Genomic DNA, 5,435 nt, shown 5'->3' with positions numbered 1-5,435 from the left:
TTCATGTTGTCAACCGTCGCAAACTGTACACTGCCCGCAAACCGTCGTAAACTGTCTTAAAACCCACCGCCACTACTAAAACTAACCGAAAAATATATTGACTGATTTGTTGTTCCATTTATTTCCACACCTTGGTCAACAATACCATTTTGGGTTTCTTTTGTGCTCCTTTTTGAACAACTTCCTTTTCATTGTTCTGCAGATAAACCTGTTTCCCCCCTTTTTGTCATACCTCTTTTTCTCTTTCTCCCCTACTCCTTAACACTTTGGGGGGGGACGTCGATAGTATAACAGAATTTTTCTTTCGTAAAATAATCAATAAATGCGGGAAATAAGAAAAATACATAGAATGATTGTCCACGAGGAAATCCACAAACCTAACGAAAATATATAAAATGGAGCTATATAAAGTCGATGAAGTGTTTCTTAAGATTATATGGCTTTCGTCTTATTCTTAGTTAGTTACAGCTGCTAGTCAAATAGAAAAAAAATCCAGATACTGGCGCTAATGTGAAAGGTTCCCAGGGTTGGGTCATTTATGGCTGACATGAAAGGTCAAAGCAAAACACTGTAGAAAAAAAAAGAGAGTGATATTACGAATGACGTTAATTGTTTCAAGCTGTAACTTGGTTTTTCAAATAAATATATGTGTGGAAGCCATTTTTGAGATATTGAATAGTGCGAGTCTGATATGGGTTACGTGAGCTCGTTTTTTTTATTATGTAGAAAACTTGAAATCTAAGTGGAATGTTACCTTGATGTTTATGTCCGTGTATATCATTCATTTCAGTTAAGTTAGGAAATTAACTAAATAATTAGCTAAGATAATATTACTCTCTCTCTCTCTCTCTCTCTCTCTCTCTCTCTCTCTCTCTATCTATCTATCTATCTATCTATCTATCTATCTCTCTCTCTCTCTGAAGTCAATTCATCCTCAATATAACCGTGATAAAAACTCTCAGCGAACGTCCTCTTTTGTCCTCTTTCTCCAATAAAAGAAGCTGAAAGCGAGTAAACACAGCAGGTATGAAAATAACATTCAAAACATTAAAAATATAACATTAGCCGTGACACAGAAGGACGAACAGAATCCTAAGAACCACCGCTGCCACATTTAAAGCTAACGTATAAAATTATGTGAAGCTGTACTCGAAAAGTTTGACTTAGATAACATTTAAGTTGATAAATCAAACTTCTACTATAATTAACTAATATTGAATGTTTATTATTTCATCATGTTATTGATAATATTCTATTGACTTATTAAATGTATTTAATCAGATATGGTATTATGCTAATATGTAGAAATTCTTATAAAATCATCTTAAAAGAAAAAAGTCCAAGGTTCGCTTTTTTACGAAATGAATAAGAGTTATTTCGCTTGGTAAGTGTTCGATTTTAACTTTGTACTGAATTTAACAAAAATGTCGTAATAGACAAAAAATGCGAATTCATATTTAAGCGTAAGAGACGGAAGTAAATTCTATTTTCAAATTTATTGTCGTGATAGGCAAAAGTGCTGTTTCACATTTATTGTCGTAACAGAAAAAATACTATATCACTTTTGTCATAACAAACAAAAATGCTATTTCAAACTTATCATGCAGACAATAGAAAACGCTATTTCGCACTTTAGAGTAACAGACATACTGACGAACTCTTATATGGATGCTTAAATGCAAAATATTCTAGTGCGACATGGTTTTTCTAAGGCATGATCTTGACCACATCGTCTTCTCCAAAGCAGATTTTGGACTGCATCCTCTTTTGTAAGGCATGTTTTGTCCACATCGTCTTTTGTAAGGCATATTTTTGACCAGATTGTCTTTTGTAAGGGATGTTATTGATCACATCGTCTTTTGTAAGGCATGTTTTTTAGCATATCATCTTTTGTAAAGCATGTTTTCGACCAGATTGTCTTTTGTAAGGCATGTTTTTAACCAGATTGTCTTTTGTAAGGCATGTTTTCGACCAGATCGATTTTTGTAAGACATGTTTTTGACCACATCGTCTTGTCGAATTTGAATGAGAAATAAGTAAAATTCAGTTGCCGTTATCAGTTGACATAAGTTCGCTACACACGGTTTTAAACACCCGGAAAAATTCTTTCGTTGCGGCGTTAATTCAGGATGAGATTTTCAGGAGAAAAAAAAATTAGTTCAACTCAGAAATCTTAGATTAACTCAAAAAATTTACCTTAATAAGTATATTTTTGACGATCAAGCAGCACGTGATTTCGACCGTTAGTGCTCATTTTGAATTGCACCAATCGATTCCATGTGACGAAATCTTCAGTTATGAATTGATGTCAATATTGTAGCTTGAATTTTACTTATTCAATGAATGACCCGATAAAATTTAGCTTCTGTTTGTTGTTATTCAGGATTCATTCATATAAAAAAAGAAAGAAAAATTTGGTTGATGTACGTAGAAGGCTCCTTCAGTCTTTGACACCCACGTAGGGTTGTCTGCACGTGACATTTTGTGACAGGAGGTACGCAATCTTAAACCACACCTCTCCTGGGTCGACATTGTTAAATACCAGTGGCAAGTGAAGTGCATGTGCTGAAATAAGCGGACAGCTCATCCATCTCCTAGAATTCCCAAATGGTCACCCATTTGGTACTAACCAGGCTCAACGTTGCTTTTGTCGGTGATTTGACGAGAAAGCGTGTGTCAGAAGTATCATTAAAATCATTTAATTTTATCAATTTTATTTATTTTTAAAAAGACCTCTATTATTCATGATATTCATAAATGACCTCCCTGATAAAATTGTTTCGGAGATGGGTATATTTGCCGATGACACCACTCTCTATAACAGATATGAGGGGAAAACAAATGAACACATATCCAAGGAAATGGCAGAAACTCTAGAGGATGACCTCCAATCCGTAGTGGAATGGGGACAATAATGGTTGGTCACATTCAATGCTGCTAAGACTAAGCTTGTTTCCTTCAATAACTACAAGAAACCTTCTCTACTACCAATAGAAATGGCCAAGAACACATTGCCTGAAAGTACTTCTTTTAAACTCCTCGGCCTAACGTTTACAGGGAATATGAACTGGAATAGATACATTGAGAGCATTGCCAAGGCTGCTGCAATGAAGGTTGGCTCCCTCTACCGTGCTAGAAAACTACTTACGCCTGACAGTATCCTATACCTCTATAAGGCAACCATTCGCCTATGTATGTAGTACTGTTGTCACATCTGGGCTGGTGCATCTGCTGCTTGTCTCTCGCTCCTGGACAGGGTTCAAAAGAGAGTCGCCAACCTGATAGGTCCTGAACTGTCATCTAGGCTTCAGCCTCTGTCCCATCAACGAGATGCTGCATCCCTCTGCCTGTTCTACAAATACTTTAATGGTGAATGCTCTGACGAACTGCAAACACTTGTACCTCCCCGACGTAACTACCCCCGACAAACCCGACAAGCTACTAAGTCTCATCCCTTTACAGTGGAGATCCCTAGGTGCAAGAAAGCCTTTCACTCCAATAGTTTCTTCCCCAGAACTGCGGGTCTTTGGAACTCCCTTCCGGGATTCTGCTTTCCCAACTGCAATGATATGCAGAAGTTCAAGTGTAATGTTAACAAACATCTTTCTACTCATCTCCCTTCATAATGACCCCGCTAATTAAGTCCCTAATAGTAGCCCCCTGCTTCAAAGTTGCACTGTGCCTTGTTTGGGGTGAAAATTGAATAAAAATTAAAAAAATAAATTTAAGCGATTAATGGGAAAATGGAGACATAATGACATAAATATCGTAAGTTTGAATTACTAAGTTATTTTCTTTTGTTTTTTTTTTTAGTTTTTTAAATCAAACTACGTAATCAATTTACATGATTTTTAGAATATGATATTTTCGTTTCATCACAAATAGGCACATCATACAGATTTTTATTTATTTTTATGTGTTTTTTAATATATAGGGTGTCCCAATACCATGTATACACTTTTTAAATTATCTTAACTTACTACATGAATACGTTATGCCACGTTGCCAAGAGATGTTTAGGAATACAGAATGGCACTTCCAGCAAGATGGAGCACTTCCTCGCTATCATCTTGACGTAAGAGCATATCTTTATAATCACCTGCGAAACAGATAGTTAGGACGAAGAGGAAGTATCGAGTACTGTCCACGCTCACCAGATTTGACTTTTATGGATTTTTCTATTTGGGGGATAGGTGGGGGGTATATTAAACACAGGGTTCACACCACAAAACGAGCTACAATGAATGAGTTGAAAGTAACCATTGAAAGAAGATGTGTTAACATACCAATTGAACTTAGTAGGAACGTTTTCGATTCAATCAGTGAGTGTTGTCAGCTGTTCATGGACCACAATGGCCAACAATTTGAAAACTTTCGATAATTAGTTGGTTTCTATATTTGTTCACAGTATTTTGATGCATGAAATTTCTTTCATATCATAAACGTTGGTTTTATGGTCATTTAGAGAGTGTAAAGATTTTATTGGGACACCCTGTAGAGAAATTCTTAAAAAGAGCCCTCTTGTTATATTTCGACTTGTGGACGTTTTGAAGAGGTTTTTAAGAAACCAAATTTAAAGAACAGAGCCATTAACTTTCTGAAAAGCAAATATGTTTTCCCTCAAAGAACTGGTAATTCATATTGGATGCAAAGGAAAACGCAACTACGACACAATAATACCCAAGTCAGCCGCCAGAGAAACGCAATGTCTCTAATTTACAGTTGTCATATCTGATCACCATCCTATATATCTCTACGCATAATCCATACATACACTGCTCTCCTATCGGGCGCTCGCTCTTTCATTCACTGTGCTTCTATCAAAAATTATTGTTAATATTTATTTAATAAATATTATAGTGATTGTTGTAGACCCGTGCTAGGGGTTACAAATGAAAGAACCCACAAGTAGTGTAAAGTGTATAAAATATAATATGTATTTATCATAAAGAATACAGGAGTCACTAAAGTGCTATGAATGTCTACAGTTAGTCTCGGAAACCAGTGCTATTCATAGGATTGATTTATTCCACTCACAATTCCAAATAGGGGTGATTAGTACCCCACAACAGTTATAAAACTCGTTTAAGAAATTAAAGTGTAATCCTCTTTAGGGAATTAAGAAAAATGAGTCACTTTGATATTCTAACTTCCTGTGGTTGAATACTCTCTCTGACTGTTGACTGTGCATTTCCGCCGATATGGCATTTATAATTCTCTTTAATTATTGTGTTAATTACTTGTGGTGTGAAGGGAAAAGGCTAGCTTAAGAAGCGAAGTGTGACTGAGTTCAGATCTCCCGACTAGCAGTAATTATCACTTCCTCCAAATGAGACAATATTGTTTGGGAGTATAAAATAATTGTTTATATGGTGTACCTGTAAAATTATTTATATATTTTATTCTTTTCGTCTTTTTTCATTTTTTATCATCGA

Source organism: Euprymna scolopes, chromosome 2, assembly GCF_053919585.1.
Source record: "Euprymna scolopes isolate OS-2025 chromosome 2, ASM5391958v1, whole genome shotgun sequence".
Taxonomy (NCBI): Eukaryota; Metazoa; Mollusca; class Cephalopoda; order Sepiida; family Sepiolidae; genus Euprymna; species Euprymna scolopes.
This window is presented reverse-complemented; position numbering follows the sequence as displayed.